Genomic DNA, 18,359 nt, shown 5'->3' with positions numbered 1-18,359 from the left:
CAGATAACTGCTGAATTTATCCACTGAGTGCATGCTGGTTATTATAAAAACAAAGTAGGAGTACGAAAGACAACAGATGACTATGGATTTATCAAGTTCAAATGCTGACTTTTGGAACATTAAACATTTTGTATAGTCATTTAAGTTTATGCTCATTACATGTTACTCCTTTTGGCACCAAACCAGTTGAGTCTGCTTCATTATATATTTGGTTTTCATCCCTAATTGAGAAACTAAGGGATTACAAATAGTTCTTTGTGCTTTAAAATGACTTCAACTGTATAGTGGTCATCAAGTGACTCATAAAAGAAAATAAGGACGTTCATTCTAGATTCTCAGGAGTTGGGAGCTCAGATGAGAACTGTGAGCATCTTCACAGGAGACAAGCTTTCTCTGAGGTGCACCTTGTGACAGGAAATGTCAGTAAGTAGATTAAAAATGTCTATTTTTGGCAAAGGCTCTGGAGGCCTGCCATCAAGATAAAGGAATTTTATTAAGTTTTCCCAAATAAATGAAAGCATGGTGAGTAAAGAGGAAGTTGGGAGATTTCAGGCATCCAAAGAGCAATCTTCATTTTTTACAAGTTCATCAGAATGTAACCAAATGAGTATCCTGAAACTGTAGAAGTTTATAGGACTAGGTTAAGTGATGTAAAGCAGAAGTATCAGATGCTGAAACACTATTTTTGGAGCATAGTGGTTAATAGCACCGGCTTTAGAGCCAAATTTCCTGAGTCAAACCCAGTTCCTCACTGACTTATTCTGTGATCAGCAAATCACTTATCTCTTTGTGTCTCACTTTATTGCCTATGGATGAGGATATATTGCTCCATTCTTCCTAGCGTTGTTGAGAATTCAATGAGTGTATATGTGTGGAGCAGTTAGAACTTGGCCCACACTATGTAAGCACAATGTAAAAATGGATATAAGGGACTCTTGTATATCAGGGATTGAACTAAAGTAATTCCCCCATGCACAACTGCCAAGACAGGATCTAATTTCCATTTTTTTTGAACATTGTCATCTGTACAGGTGTAGAGACAAACATCTCACACATGATATTACATCAAAATGAGGATCGAATAGGACTGTGTTCACCTGGAACACAGGGACAAATAGGAAAGGTAGGGAACTGCAAAGGAAGACAGCTGTAGATAGCCTGGTGAAAGCTATTAGGAAGGGAGCCACAAGATTGAAAGAGAGAAGTGTCAAGTGGACAGGTAAGTAGAAGAGAAAGGCCACGTGGTTACGCTGTTGCATCCACTTGTCAGCTAAAACAAAATGTTACAAAAACTAGTGACAGTCACACATGAATTTTATTGAAAATGAGAAGAAAATGAGAGACAAATGAGAGGCAAGGTAACCAATTGGGACTGGCCACCGACCAGGACCAACACTCCTTACCAGAGTGCGACCCTCATCATAGGGTTACACAGTTTTTTTTTTGTTTTTGTTTTTTCTTTTTATTATTATTTTTTTATTTTTTGACAGGCAGAGTGGACAGTGAGAGAGAGAGAGACAGAGAGAAAGGTCTTCCTTTTGCCGTTGGTTCACCCTCCAATGGCTGCCGCGGTAGGTGCGCTGCGGCCGGCGCACCGCGCTGATCCGATGGCAGGAGCCAGGTGCCTATCCTGGTCTCCCATGGGGTGCAGGGCCCAAGCACTTGAGCCATCCTCCACTGCACTCCCTGGCCACAGCAGAGAGCTGGCCTGGAAGAGGGGCAGCCGGGACAGAACCGGCGCCCCGACCGGGACTAGAACCCGGTGTGCCGGCGCCGCAAGGCGGAGGATTAGCCTAGTGAGCCGCGGCGCTGGCCGGTTACACAGTTTTTTATAGTATTCTGTCCACTAGGGCTCACAATTTCAAACAGGGCTCCTGGTATGCAGTGAACAATAAAAAGGAAAACCAGAATATGGTTGTAAGATAACAGTTAACAATAACAAACCCAATAACAAATCCAAGATATGGTTGTAAGATAACAGTGAAGGACACATTTCGGTCAACCTAGTTCCTGGGAATTTTGGCCCACATAGTTTCACAAGATACACCCTTAGCCATTAGCAAGCAAAGTTAATATGTACAGAAAAAAGAGATTTACAGTTAGCTTTTAGCCACACTCACTCCATTTTTATTCTGATTTTACAATGCTAAATATAGATGACCATACACTGAGGCAGTGACTATATTAAGTGAATAAATAAATATGTAGGTAGAAACAAGTAAATAAATATAATTCTTTCAGGAGCTTCTAGTAAGTAAAAAGAATCAGTTTTGGTTCCAGATGTAAACAAGGCAGGAAAAGAGAAGTGGTATGTTGAAACTGGTAGAGTGCTTACTTTAAAAGATGAAATTTTTATAGTGTCACCCACTGAGAGAGAGAACAGACCCTAGGAAAGTCAGTTCTATTGGTTCTCAGGAAACTCACTGAGATTTGAAGGGTTGATGTAGTGAAGGGTATTAAGCCTGAGAGGAGGCTTTGGTGTTCTTCCTAATACTTGAGACAAAGACCAAACATGCTGCTCCAAGCATAAGGCTAATCTGGTGAATTTGAAAGAATTTGTTGGGAACTGCATCTAGTTATGTCTGCCACATCTTTGTGCACTGAAGTTTAACCTGATTCAGGTGAAAAGTCTTGACTGATCAGCTTTCACAGCTGCTTTGCCACAGAAAGCATCTGCTGCTGGTGCCAAGTGAAATACTCACATTAGACGCCAGCAGACAGAGTGTAACTCAGGGCAGGGTAGAGTCAGCAGACTCAGAGGATGGAAAGTCTCTCACACAATGGAAAAGGGTATTTTAGGTCTCTGAACTGGTATGTTTTTTTAAAAGCCAAGTATAAATAAGCATAGATAATGGAAGTATACTGTCAAACACGTTGTCAACAAGCAACAAGGCTTAACAGGCTCCTCTGACTCTCCTCCTGTTTCATTTTAGGCACAAATTCTCAGGATTAGTCAAATTCTAATGAGTGGTCAGATATAGGTAAAGAATTGTCACTAGTGTTTATATTCAGCAATCCAGGACTCACAATATAACCCAGGACCAGAGAGAACTATAGGAAGGAATCAGAGAATGGCTGATCACTTACCAAACTCTCTTGCTTTCAGTTTCATGATCAAGATGGATGTTCATATTTCAAGGTATCTGGATATTCCTCCCAGGCACTTGCATCTAGAACAACCGTTTGGCAGCAAAAATGAATTTAAAAGAAAAAAAGGGTAACTAAATGATGGTGGAGGGAGAGCTGGCTGCTGTGGATGCTGGGAGGCTGAATTCTTGACAAAGATATAGAGGAAGATAAGCAAATCTGAAGCAGCAAGTGGAAAGAAAAACCCCAGATCAGAAGTCAAGGACCTGTCTTTGAGAAGGAAGGCAGAGGCAAGAGAATGAGGGTTGCGTCTGTTGAAGATGACTTGATAGATTAAGGAGTCTAAGAAATGTTCTTAAAGTCAAGAGTGTGAGGTGGGGGAGAGCACCCTGGAGGAGCTACAGCTAAACTCATGGGTGGAAAAAATCCTATACAGGTCCAGCTTGGTTTAGGATCATGAGCTTAAACAAAGTCAGACTAGGAAGACATTCAAGAAAGAAATAATTATAGAATCAAAGAGAACAAGGAAAAGGATAGGTGAGCAACCAAGAAGCCACCTCATCCTTGCAAAATAGAGTCTGATTTAAATCTATACCTACTGAACAAAAAAACTCAAAAAGTTTAAGCTCTAAGAATTTCTAGTGGGTTTAACTAATTTTGGGTAAACATAATTCAGAACAGATTTGGATATTAATGTGTTAGCATAAAACTAATATCCTGCATCATCAGCTTTATAAAATATCCCAATTTCTTTTTTAATCACACAAAGAAATGGTGTTTAAGAGGGTACATAACCTAGATATCCCTAGTTGATCAATACACCATGTATAAATGTACCAAAACCCATTGTACCATATTGAGAGGTATTATTATTATCTGCCAATTAAGAAGTAAATAGAATAAATAAGCAAAATAAATCTAAAAGTTGGAAGAAACATAGGCTACTTTGCAAAACTGGTTAAGATAATCAGAGACTAAATCAAAAGAAAAAAAAATAGGGATGGAGAGTGGGACTCAGAGGATGAGAGAGTTTGTCCAGGGTTGCCAATCTCAGTTTATATAGTATATGAACAACACGGGCCAGAAATTGAAGGAAAGAAAATAGAAATGAAATATGGCAAAGTTAAAGTTGCTTTATAAAATGTTTCTTTAGAAAGCCCTCCTAATTTGCCTAAATTGATGTTGCATTGTGAATTCAACCTTCAAAGCATTAATTATCTTTCCTGAGCAACTCCACCATATTATACAAAATAGGAAACCTGACATTGAATCCATTCCTTGCCTTCTAATTTTTTTGTTGGAAATAATGAATTTGAGATCGCTCTAATCAAAATTTGCAAACACGAGGAATCAATGTTAAATTTTAAGATACCAGCAAATATTATTTTTAATAGTATGAGAAATGTACAAAATGTTTTCTACCACCCTGTGAAATCTATTATCATGGTATCAAGATGTTCTGATGATAGGAAACCCACATATTATTCGCTCAAAATGTCATTCTGCCCCATTTGAAGACAAATTTTCATAAAAATTCAGTGTCAAAATTGGCAAAAAGCAAGATTACCAAAACTCAATTGTATTTTAAAGATGTTGATTTACAGATTTCCTGAAGGGACTTCTTATAGAGAAAATTTGTAGATGACTGAGAAATTGTTGTTAATGCTAATCATATGATTGAATGGATGTTTTCTTTACGCAAACAAAACTCCCTAATTCATTTAACGATAGAAAAGAACTAGATTTCTAAAAGACCCTAAACCTAAGCTCATATACTAGGGAGGGGAACATGTGTAGAGGATTGCTGAAGCTTTTAGAAAGACTTCAAAATGATTCAGAACTGACATAATCATATATGTTATTCTCAATATCATTTACTCTATTGTCCTATCATATCAACTATTCATACTAGTATTTCATAACCCACAATGTCTACAAATTTATGTTCCTCATTTTTTTTCCCAGAAGTTCCAGGTACACAATGTGAATATCTTCCACACTAGAGAGAGTTATTTATTTAGACCAGTACTTTAACCTGTTTATATTAATGGGTCAGCTTTGTTGATATTGTTTTGCTTTTGTTTGCAGTCTGTTGTGGATCAATTATTCTATACAATAAGATGAAAATGTATTACTGCAGAATGAAATTAATAAGAGTGGTATATAAATACAAGTCACATTTTTATTATCAAATTTAAAAGTTATTCTGTTAGGGGCCAGTGCTATGGCATAGTGGGTAAAACAGCTGCCTGTGCTATGGCATAGTGGGTAAGACAGGCATCCCATATTGGTGCCTGTTCGAGTCCTAGCTGCTCCACTTCTGATCCAGCTCTCTGCTATGGCCTGGGAAAGCAGTAGAAGATGGCCCAAGTCCTTGGACCCCTGTCCTGTATGGAGAACCAGAAGAAACTGCTGGTTGCTTACTTCAGATCGGCCCAGCTCCAACCATTACGGCCATTTGAGAGTGAACCAGCAGATAGAAGATCTCTGTCTCTGCCTCTGTGTGACTCTGCCTTTCAAATAAGTAAATAAATATTTTTTAGAAAGTTATTCTGTAAAATTGCTATACTTGTTTAAAAATGCCTACCCCAAAGTGTCTATTTTTCTCATTACACACAAGTAGTAGTTCTCAGATTGGCACTGGGCACAGTTCACAATTTGAGTGGCACTGACTTGGAGGTCTCAGAATAATCTAAGTTATCATGATTTATCAGAGTAGATAGAAACCGAATTACAGAGATTGACTTCATATAGTAGTTACATTAACAAATGATCTCTCCTACTTGCATCCAATGTTTTTACTTCCCAATGTGTTGTATGTTCATGCTCTCACATAGGTGAAAGCACAGTCTTCACCAGCATAAAGCTGAAACATCTTGATTGTGGGAAACATTTATCTAAGTACATGTGTTAGCCTACTATTTTCCAGGATTCCACTGTAAAAATCTGGACAGTGCACACCCTATGCAAACTACACAGAGAACTGAGTTTCAATTTTCTTTATTTATTTCAAGAAATATTTATTGAGTGATGCTGTGTATCATTCCCTGAGGAAGCACTGCAAGATTTGAAGAGATTGATTTTGGTTGCATTTGGGTTGGGTCTGGATGAACAGCAGCTTTCTGAATTGTTGAAGTGTATTTTTGATGAGGAGGTCGAATAACACGAACAAAGTCATAGAAGTAGAACAAACATGAGAAATATAGAAACTAGTTCATTCTAGTTGGATTTTGGGTATGTGAGGATGACTTCTTGGATAGAAAACTGGAAAACTAGATATGTGTCAAATCATAGAAGAATTTAGCCAGGAAGTTAAGGCATTTGGACCTGAGTAGAACCACTCTGGGTTCTCAACTTATACTCACCTTGACTTTTGATCACAGCCCAGAGATGGCAATAATAACCCTACAAAGGTTATCAAAAAGAAATAGAAGATTTTATGGAGAGACAAACAGACAATTATAGGACACAATGCCACTATGCATACTAAAAGTTAACAAAATTTCCATTAAACATTTGTGTGCTTAAGATTCACTGAGTTTCCTACTGGCTATCAAGAAAATTCTCTCTCTCTCTCTCTCTCTCTCTCTCTCTCTCTCTCTCTCAGCAATATAAAGTCTCTTTCTTTAGGTAATCTGTATTTCAATTCATATCATCTTCCTTAGACTCTACATGGAGAAGAATATTTAGATCTCTTACTCTCTTTAATTTGAATGGACACACCCAGACAGATTTGTTAGAGGATGGTTGGCGCTGAAATGGTCAGGCAGTATAAAGTTGAGAGCTCTGGGCCTAGCAGAGGAGGTTGTTCAAAGAGGAGAAGCAAATAGGGAAACAAAGATAACCAAAAATGTATGACGTTTGCGAAAGAAAGAACTCCTGAAGATGACTATCAGAGCCACTCTGCTCCAGTTCCACTTGGGCCCTTTTTCTCAGATACTGCACAATAGCCCTTTATTGCCTGACAACTCTTTTTGTTTTATTTAGTTTTAATACAGTTTTGATCATTTATTACCTAGTGGCAAAGGATGAAGGAAAAAAAAGCAACTGTATAAGTCATCCTCAAATATGCCCATGACACAAAGAACATAACAGAGACCAGGTAACTCTACCCAGAACAATCCAGGCTGATCTTTCTTCCCTTAGACTTTACAAAGCAGAAATTGGTCATGTAGCATTTAAAGTGGTAAAACATTTGTTCTTGGAATTTAAGTTTCCTGATAAAAGGATACTGACTGATAGAGGGGGAGCTACTCCAGAAAGATAGAACCTCAGTGTGATGTTGCATTGCAGCTCCCATCCCTTCTCCATGTTTTGAAACACAATGCTAGAGAAAAATCTACTTCACAAGAGAAGAGTTATATTAACTCAGATGTGAATTTATAATGAAAATTAAGGGTATTACTTTCTTCTCAATGTAAAAAAAAGGAAAGCAGACAGGTATATGGAAATATCACAGAATTGCAACCCTACAAATGGCCACAGGCTACAGGCTAGACAGAGTATAGGAGATGCTCTGTGCACTCAGCAGAGAGATTCCTGCTGCCAGCCACACTCACACTGGCTATGTTGTCACTTTTGGTAGTGAAGGACACCAGTAAATACTGCACCCTCAGGAAGGCGTAATGAGGTCTTACGGATGTACTGCCAAGAGAAGAGATAAAGTCACCAGCCTAGGACACAACAGGCTACAGGCTTCAGAACATTGAATTTTATGATTAAAAAGGGCTGGTTGCTAATAAAATCTAGTGATTGTGACAGTTCCCCAACCATACTTAAAGTAACACCAAGGTTACCCAAACCGAATATTTTCACGAATTCTCAAAAACCAGAAAGCATGTCTAGATTCCCCAGCTGTAGGAGTTCTAAAAAATAACTGCTATAGCCACTTCAACAGATCAGTAAAGCAAAAACGCTTATTGCTGGTGACATTCCAGGGAACAGTTAAAATTGCTTTACAGCCTTTAGTAATGAAAGTGGACAGCAGTGTAATAGTACACAAAAAGGTGAGTTTAGTTTTATGTCCTGGGATCAATCTGCTTTCTCCTTATGGTTCAATTCTGTAAACTGTTTCTGTTTTAAGTAATTACAATGATAGCTGGCAAGTGACAGTTGTAACTGGGCAGCAAGTGGGCTTTGCTGTAGTGTTGTAATCTACCCCCAAGTACTATTATCTTGGATTTGTAGGGGATTTAGTGTAAGTGAAGATGTCACATGGAAGAAATGCCTCCTGACTTATGCTGAACTTACGAAGTTCTCCTTCAAGCAAGAGCAGCTTGAGCTCATGGCTAGTGGTGCTTCACACATGGTGGTGTCCGTAAGTCACTATTGGGAGATAAAATGTAGTTTGGTTTATTAACTCTAGTTTTATTTGGCAGTTAGTAAAATAAAATGAATATGAAGATCTGAAATCTGTGACATAATGGGTATTTATGGGTTTTTAAAAGTCCATATTAAGAAAAGTATCAAATAAATAATTGTATAAGTGGTAGGTGGTAGAAAAGGAAAACTACTTCACACTGAAGCGTGAGTGACTATGATAGCCAGCCTCCAATATGGCTCCAGGGCTTCTCCACTCCTGGTATTCATGTCTTCATACGGTCCCTTCCCATACTGAATAGGTCTGACAGGCAACCCATAGGACATTGTGGAAATGAAGCAGTTGTACTCTGAAGGACAGAGAAAAAAAAATCACTGAAGCTTCCATTTTGCTGCCTTTGATCATTTGTGTTGGGGAAAGTTAGTGATCAAGCCATGAACACAACCTAAGGAGAGGTCCACGTGGTAAAGAAGAGAACTCCTGCCAACAGCCACTGGAGTGAGCTGACCTCAAAACTGTAGTTACAAAAGCTACCCTGAGCCCACCCTGAGCCATAGCCACTCAACCAAGCCATAGCCACTCTCAAGTTTCTGACCCACAGAAACTGAGATAACAAGAGACATGTTTATTGTTGTTTTAAGCTGATAGGTTTGTGAGTAACTTATTATGCAGCAGTGGGTAACCAATAATACATAAGTAATACTATAACCAAGGCCAGGAAACATCGAGAATCTCACTTACTCCTGCCCTTAAATATAGCTGTGCTTCTTTTTTCTCCTTCCCCCTTTTGAAACATCTAGTGATTAGTGATGGTGAGCATTTTTTCATTATCTGTTAGCCATGTGTATGTATACTTTTGAGAAATGTAGATTAAAGTCTCTTGCCCATTTTTAAAATTGAGTGTTTGTTTTCTTGCTATTACGTTGCTTAAGTTGCTTGTGTATTCTGGATATTAACCCCTTGGCAGGTGTATGCTTTGCAAATAACTTCTGCCATTCTGCAAGTTGTCTCTTTGTGGATTGCTTCCTTTGCTGTATAGGAGCTTTTAAGTTTGTTCTAAAACAATTATTTTCTTCTTAATAACATTCTCCTCATATCAGCAGAAACAGTTTGCCTTAAAAAGTTTTGTGGCAGGCCGGCGCCGCTGCTCACTTGTCTAATCCGCTGACTGCAGCGCCAATACCCCAGGTTCTAGTCCTGGTTGTGGCGCTGGATTCTATCCCGGTTGCTCCTCTTCCAGTCCAGCTCTCTGCTGTGGCCCGAGATGCCCAAGTGGAGGATGGCCCAAGTGTTTGGGCACTGCACCTGCATGGGAGACCAGGAGAAAGCACCTGGCTCCTGGCTTTGGATCAGCGCAGCGCGCCGGCCATGGCGGCTATTTGGGGGGTGAACCAACGGAGGGAAGACCTTTCTCTCTCTCTCTCTCTCTCTCACTGTCTAACTCTGCCTGTCAAAAAAAAAAAAAAAAAGTTTTGTGGTGACATGAATCCAGATTCTTGCTCTCACTCAAAAGACTTGTTGGGAGCATGTCTTGATGCTGTTGATCTCTCCGATTAGAAAGGAAAGAAGTAGTGGATAGAGGCATGTGAGTGGAATCTAATCATTTTCTATGTTTACTGAAATGCTCTCAGTCATCTTTGTATTATTTTCCAATTACTTTCTTATCATCAAGGGATGTTTCTCATTCGGTCCTAGATGTGCATGTTGAGAATTTAGCTTTCACTGAGTTCTGCTGTGTCAGCATTTCCATAATTGCTCCTGGCATTGGCCACTCCCAGATGATTGCGAAAATTACATATCACAGGACCTAACTAAAGACCAGACCATGATGTTTTTTAATCTTCTCTAGAATTCCTTCCAAATAACTAAAGAGCTAATCATCATAGCTCTACTTTTCCTCTGTCTCTAAAAGTTCGGGCCTCTGCAAGCACCTCTCTCTTTTCAAAGAACAGAAGCCCCTTTCCTTAAAATTTCAGGCTGCTTTATTACATGGAGACAAAGAAACAGCACTTGCATGTCTTAGTAGTGCCATCAGATGATGGTAGCATGTTCTTGCCCGTGGGTATACTATTTGCCATGTATAAATTTAGTGGATACCTAAAATCTCTTCCTGTTTAGGAATATTAGTGCGCGAACAGCAAGTAACCCAGGTGTAGGCAATTCTTGGTAGAGATATAAATGAAATATACTTGGAAATCTTCCTTCTGACTCTTCTGAATCTTTTCACATAACTTCTGGGAAGTCTTGCTACTCTTAGCTGCCAATCAATCTATCTTCAGTGTAAGAGGGTCAGCGTAAATGCCCGAGATCACTTCCATTTCTACAGGCCTAGAGCCTCTGTAACAACACCTGCAGCTCAGGATGCCTACGAATCTGTGAGCATACATTCTGACTGCCTTAGACTACATTCCTTCTCACTGCCCTTTTTCTTTATTTTTTTTTTATTTTTATTTTTTATTTTTGACAGGCAGAGTGGACAGTGAGAGAGAGAGAGACAGAGAGAAAGGTCTTCCTTCGCCGTTGGTTCACCCTCCAATGGCCGCCGCGGTAGCGCGCTGCGACCGGAGCACCGCGCTGATCCGATGGCAGGAGCCAGGTGCTTCTCCTGGTCTCCCATGGGGCGCAGGGCCCAAGTACCTGGGCCATCCTCCACTGCACTCCCTGGCCACAGCAGAGAGCTGGCCTGGAAGAGGGGCAACTGGGACAGAATCCGGTGCCCCGACCGGGACTAGAACCCGGTGTGCCAGCGCCGCAAGGCGGAGGATTAGCCTAGTGAGCCGCGGCGCCTGCTCCATTTTCTTTATTAACATTAGTGATACCTCATGTTCTCTGTCCCTTTTCTGGATCCCTCTTCTTTTCTTTCTCCTAAAGTCTCTCCAGGGGAAAGTGTGGTTGATAGAGATTTTACCTCTTGATGTAATTAATGTTCTTCTAGTTTCTGTGGAAAATAGACCTGAAAAAAGGTCTTGGAGGAAAGTAAAATTAAATTCCTTATCTGAATATCACTTTTCTTCTGGAATGTTCTCTCTTAATTATTGGGATATTTATTGTCTTTAGATTGCCCCATCAGAATAAACTCTCCTTGAATACAGCCATCTGTGTGCTTTGCTTCTTGCTTCAGCCTCTGCACCCGGGCCTTCATTAGACAAAATAATAATTGTGGTTGTTTGTATCAACTTATACGCTCAATATACTGAATTAATTGAACCAAAGTCTCAAGGAAATCTGGCTTTTGAGAAGAGTATGCCCTAAAGTCATCAGAACAATTTAGAAACAGAAGCAGTTCAGAAAACACTTAATGTAGCCACATTAAGTCATCCCCAGTGTGATATGAGGCAGAAAATCAGAAAGAAAGAAAAATTCCTAGACAGGAGTGTCTAGTGAATCTCTAAATAGTTTGCAGCTGTGTGGCATGTGGTGTGACTGGATAAACAAACTTAACAAGCACATTTGGGTTGGAGAATTCTGCTGGCTATAATTGGACTGAACTTTACATCTCTTTCTGTGGTCAGACACTAGGTAAAAATCTTGGGGCTCTATTCTTAATGACCATGCCACCTCAGGTTATGGAAATTCCTCATTAATTTGAGGCCCATAAATATAGGCTTTTTGTATCTAAAACTGATTTTGTTTTTAAAGTAAAAGCTGTTTTTGGAAAGAAATATTAAATGAAAGGGAGAGAATATAAATGAAAGTTTGAAAAATTAAAATTAATGATTTAAAGGTTAGTCATACTTTCTAATTTTGTTTAAAGGAAAGAACAGACTCTCATTTCAGCACTTAAATTATGCCTCTGCATTTGGCATTTTAAAACTACATTTTGCATATATTGATTTAAAATCCCCTAAGGATATTATGCAAGGACATATAAATCTAAAAGTTTAAAAATATTGACAAAAACTCAACTATTAGTAGTCCTTTTATAAAAACCTAAAAGGTTAATGTATGACTCACTGAGAGATGTGTAAGTGAAATTCTCCTGTTCTATATAAAACAGTTAAGGTACTTGGTTTAAAAAACTAATACGTTGAAATTATTTTTAGAGTTGCTACTTGATGAAAATATGTCAGAATTATGTCTTTTTTTCAGTATGCGATATTATTGAATTAATGTTTTCCAGTTTTACTAGTAAAATTTTGTTTAGAAATGATTGCAATCAATTTAGGAATATGTTATTTTTACAGTTGCATAGTTACTCAATTGAATGAAATTGGTTGGTCTTTATATTTTTCTGATGACTGGAAAGAAATTTGAGGTTGAGCAAACATGATATAAAGAGCTAGGTGACATTAGTAAAAGTCAGTTACACATATAATTTTAACTTTAAGTTGCATGTAATACTTTAAATGTAGAAAAGAACTTCAAATTTCTATACTCTCTGAGACAGTTCACTTACCACAAAAAATATTTTTTAAATTTCAGATAGTATCCATACTCACTATGTAAAATTGCAAAAGCGAAGAAAAATTACTCAGAATGAAATTATGTGCAGAGAATTACTGTAACAAGTTCATAGACAATCTGTATCATGAAAAGACTGTGCAAGTTCAAATTTTTTGCTTTGAAGTAAAAATTTTTTTTTTTGACAGGCAGAGTGGACAGTGAGAGAGAGAGAGACAGAGAGAAAGGTCTTCCTTTTTGCCGTTGGTTCACCCTCCAATGGCCGCTGCGGCCGGTGCATCGTGCCGATCCGAAGCCAGGAGCCAGGTGCTTCTTCCTGGTCTCCCATGCGGGTGCAGGCACCCAAGCACTTGGGCCATCCTCCACTGCACTCCCTGGCCACAACAGAGAGCTGGCCTGGAAGAAGGGCAACTGGGACAGAATCCGGCACCCCGACCGGGACTAGAACCTGGTGTGCCGGTGCTGCAAGACGGAGGATTAGCCTATTGAGCCACGGCGCCGGCTGAAGTAAACTTATTTTTTAATTCTATTTTTCAAGGACTTTTAAAAGTATCTTCTTACTTGAAAATATTTTCTGTTGTTGCTATACTTTTTAATGTCATAAAGATCTCAGAAAATGCATGTTATTATATATTGACTTTGAGAAGAAAATTTGAAATTATTTCTCTAATTATAAAAGCCATATGCTTGTTATATATAATTTGAAACAAAGATTAAAAAGAGGAAAACTAAAATTTATACATAATCTCATTACCAAGAAATTAGTAGTTCAGCCCAATTACGTTAGGGGCTTCAATAGTTCATTGAAGTGGCTTTGCAATCAGCAATTAATATGAAGATTCCAAGATGGCTGAGTAGGGAAAAGACATGCTGATTCTGACCAGAGGAAGATAGCAGAAGAAAAGTAGAGGAAATCTATTCCCAGAGGGCGTTGGAGAGAAGTTTGCAGTGGAAATTCTACAGAAAGAAGAAGGATACAAAGGAGCAGTGTGGGAATTTTGGACAAGCTACAGTGAATGAGGGCAACACACACAACTCCCAGGGGCTGGGGGAAACCCAGCTTCTGAGAGCAAGCTGAGGGCAGACTATGGTGATATTGCATAAGGGAGAGCCTTGCAGACCTCACTGACTGAATTTGACCTGGAATCTTAGAGGAGGGCTGGGTTCCCACATAATCCAGCAAAGGAAAAGCACATTTCTCTCTTCCCATCTCCCCATAAGGGCGCCCAGCAATAGGCAGGGGGAAGGCACCATCTTGACACCAGTAGAGGCTGAAGCAGCTCTCACACGTGTGAACAGAGGATTTTACCAGAAGGGAAAATCCATGTTTTACACTGACTTAGAGGCTACCTGGAAGGGATGATAGAAGGTGGGTACCAACTTAGGATGATGAATTGCCCCCATTCTCCAACGTTTCACAGGCTCAGGGCTCAAACTGCCAAGGTGGAGCATCTGCAGGGAGATTGTTCTGGAAAAGACTCTGCTGTCTTTGTGGATGGGGGAGGCTCACAAGGCAGAGAGGGGGGCCTCTACATTCCACAACTGTGGGATCCTAGCTTGCTGTGACTGTGGAAATTCTTTGCATGATAGGGCATGAGGTATAGCAGAATCTCCGGCAATCACTGTGTTTTCAAAGGCTCAAAACTCTATGCTCTCACTGAGGACAGCACAGATCCTTTGTGCAGTTCATGTGCTAGCATGGGTGAGAGTTGTACCCACAATGGAATGAAGCTGGAAATTAACAACCTAAGAATCTCTAGAAAGTATGCAAACATATGGAGATGGAACAGTGTGGTACTGAATGAAGTGGGTCATAGAAGAAATCAAAAGAAAAATAAGAAATATTATTGGAAATAAATGAAGATGACAGTAAAACATGTCAAAACTTATGGGATACAGAAAAAGCAATTTTAAGAGGGAAGTTTGTAGCAATTGGTGCCTACATCAAGAAATTGGAAAGGCATCAAATAAGTGAGTTATCAATACATCTCAAGGACATAGAAAAACAGCAACATAAAAAATCCAAAATTAGTAAAATGAAAGGAATTATTAAAATTAGAGAAGGAATAAACAAAATTGAAATTAAAAAAAATACAAAAGATTAGTGACATGAAGAGCTGGTGTTTTGAAAAAATCAAAATTGATCCACGATTGGTCAATGTAACCAGAAAGAGATAAGACTCAAGTCAATAAAATCAGAGATGAAAAAGGATATGTAGCAACAGATACCACAAAAATAAAAAGAATCATCAGGAATTACTACAAACAGCTATATGCCAACAAATTAGATAGAAGAAATGGATACATTCCTGGACATTTACCAAAATTGAGGTGGAAAGACATTGAAAACCTAAACAGACCAATAACCAATACAGAATTTGTATTAGATATAAAGACTCTCCCAACAAAGAAAAGCCTAGAACCAGAAAGCTTCGTTGATGAATTCTACCAGACTTTTAAAGAAGAACTAATTCCACTTCTTCTTAAGCTATTTAAAACCATTGAAAGGGAAACTCCTTCTATGATGCTAGCATCAGCTTAATTCCAACATCAGAAAAAGATACAAAAAAGAAAGAGAACAATATATCAATATCAATGATGAACATAGATGCAAAAAAATCCTCAACAAAATACTAACTAATCAAATCCAACAACATATCAGAAAAATCATTCACCAGGACCAAGTGGAATTTATTCTTAATATGCAGGGATAGTTCAACAACCACACACACACACACACACTACGGAATATTACTTAGCCATAAAAAGAATGAAATCCTATCTATTGTAACAAAATGAATGCAACTGAAATCCTTCATGCCTAGTGAAATAAGCCAGTCTCCAAAAGACAAATATTATATGTTTTCCTGATCTGTGGTAATTAATAGAATACCCAAAAATGTAATGTATATGAGTGAAATTGACATTTTTAGAATTTATTATTATTTATAGCCCTTATCTCTACTGTTGTTGAACAGTATCTTTTTTTTTCTTTTTACTATTTTCTGAATTCTTTACTCAGTGGAGGGTTAATTTGTGATTATAAATAAACTGAATGTATGTCATTGTAAAAATTAAAAGAAAGAATAAGAAAGGAAGAAGAATGGATAGAAGGGAGCATGAGTGGGAGGGAGAGTAGGGAAGGATGTATCATTATGCTACTAAACCTACATATGTGAAATATATGAAATTTGTTCACCTTATATAAATAAAAAGAAAAATATACAAAAATATATTAGCAAGAAGAGTGACAACTTATTCTAACAAAATAAACATTTTTACATACATGAAAAGACATTCAATTTTGATAATTATCAGAAAAATCCAAATTGAGCCTATTCTTCAGTATCATTTTCCACCTGGAAGATTGCAAAAATAATATAATAATTAGAACTTATAAGAGGAATGGTATTAAAATATAAATCTATGCCATTTATGTGTCTTTTGGTGTCACAATTAGTACATCCTTTCTATGTGATCATCTAGAACTTTTCTTTTTCAAAAGTTTTTTAAAGTTATTTTTTTGAAAGACAGAGTTTCATAGATAGTGAGACTAACAGACAAAATTAATCTTCCAACTACTGTGTCACTCCCCAAATGGCCACAGGGGCTGGCATTGGGTCAATTTAAAGCCAGGATCCTGGAACTCCATCTGGGTTTCATACTTAGGTAGCAAGGGCCCATTCTCTCAGACTATCTTCCAATGGTTTCCCAGGCACAGTAGCAGGGATCTAGATCAGAAGTTGAGCAGACTGGACTTGAACTATAGCTTATATGGGATGCTGGAGTTGCAGGCATCAACTTAAGCCACAGTGCAACAATGCTGGCCCCATCTAGAACTCTTCTGAACTCCTCCTTGCATACCCCATCCTTGAGGCATGACAGTTGGCACAATGTACATCACGTAGGTGAATAAATAATTCATTATACCACTCAGTGCATGGCCTATCACCAGGAAGTCTAGGCAAGAAAAATGAGGTAGTAGTTCTGAGTAGATGAGACGTCAAGTGGTCCACAAATGTTGCCACCATAAGGAAACAGAGACACAAAAGAAAAAGAGTCACTATTTATGTGAACAAAGGGATGGGATGGGTGGGATGGGCTTAGTAGTGTATTCATCCAAGAAAATATCTATATTTTCCAAGGTCCAGTTAAAATGCCAACTCCTCAGCAAGATCCTTCCTATTCGCCCATATCATTGTTTTCTTTATGGCTTTGAAATTATTTTTAGTCTGTTACTGTCTATTTTTTACATTTTGTCATACATAACCTTGTTTAACTTTTCTAACATTTATAAGTCATCTACTGAATAAGCCATACTTCTTGAGGGATGGGTACTTTGTTGTATATTTCTGTTTATTGTTCCAGTATTGGTTTGGTGCTCAGATTATCAGAAACTTCCCAAAGGGGAATGGATATTTACCCTAGCAGTTAAATCACCAGTGAAGACATCTGCACCCCATGTAGGTGTGTCTGGGTTTGAGTCCAGCTTCCTGCTAATGAGAACCCTAGAGAATAGCAGTGATGGCTCAAGAGTTGGTTCCTACCACTCATATGGGGAACCTCAGTCAAACTCTTGGTTCTTGGTTTTGGCCTCAACCAAGGCCATTGTGGGCATTTGGGGTATAATTCAGTGGATGGAATTTCTCTCTCTCTCTCCCACCCCCACCTAATTAATCAATCAATTAAAAGAAACCAGACTACCCAGATAGGCACATGTTGAAGTGGTTAAATTGGTCAAGTAGTCACCTGGAGCATCTACTCCCCAAGCATGCTTGGTTCCAGTCCCAGGTATTCTGCTTCCCATCAAGCTTCCTCTGATGATGGCTCAAGTACTTAGGTTTCTACCACAAACGGGAGAGACCAGAATTGAGTTCTGTGTTCCTGGTTTTAGCCTGGCCCAGCCTGCTCCTGACTGCCTCTCTCTCTCTTTCAAATAAAGTGAAGATAAATAAATAAAAAGAAAATTATAAAATGGTAGAGTATTTTAAAAACTACCAAAGGGAATTTGAATCGGGCTGACATGATGAAATCATAAGAGCAGTAAATGATCTGACTTGCTATGTAAGGATGATCAAAGTGATATTCACAAGCTATAATTTTTCATTTTGTGAATACAACTGACAATTCGAAGTTGGAACCTTTATCAATTAAGACCCAGGCAGGAAACAGAAGACTCTATTCAGAGAAATAATTGGAGAGACTTTAACGAAAGGGTATTAAAGTTGTGGCAGGGTTAAGGAAACCCTGGAATGTGGCAGGGTTAAGGAAACAAGGAATGATGAAATACATGAAAGGCAGCAACTGTCAAAAGTCTTTACCACTCCAAGGATGGCAGAGGCCAAGGTGTGTTACAGACAGAAAAGACCTAAGGAGTAGGAAATGGACCAAAGAGGAGAGCTGTGATGGTCGATAAGAGGAATGTCTTCACTACCAAACTCACCAGCGACAAGTCATGAACACAGTGATGTCTGTTTGTTCTCTCCTTGTCTCTGGTCCCACGCTTTCCAGTATCTGCCTGCTCCCTCATGTGGAATAAAACAAGCCGGAA

This window comes from Lepus europaeus, chromosome 1 (genome assembly GCF_033115175.1).
Source record: "Lepus europaeus isolate LE1 chromosome 1, mLepTim1.pri, whole genome shotgun sequence".
Taxonomy (NCBI): domain Eukaryota; kingdom Metazoa; phylum Chordata; class Mammalia; order Lagomorpha; family Leporidae; genus Lepus; species Lepus europaeus.
The sequence above is the reverse complement of the archived record's forward strand: the minus strand, read 5'-3'. Positions refer to the sequence as shown.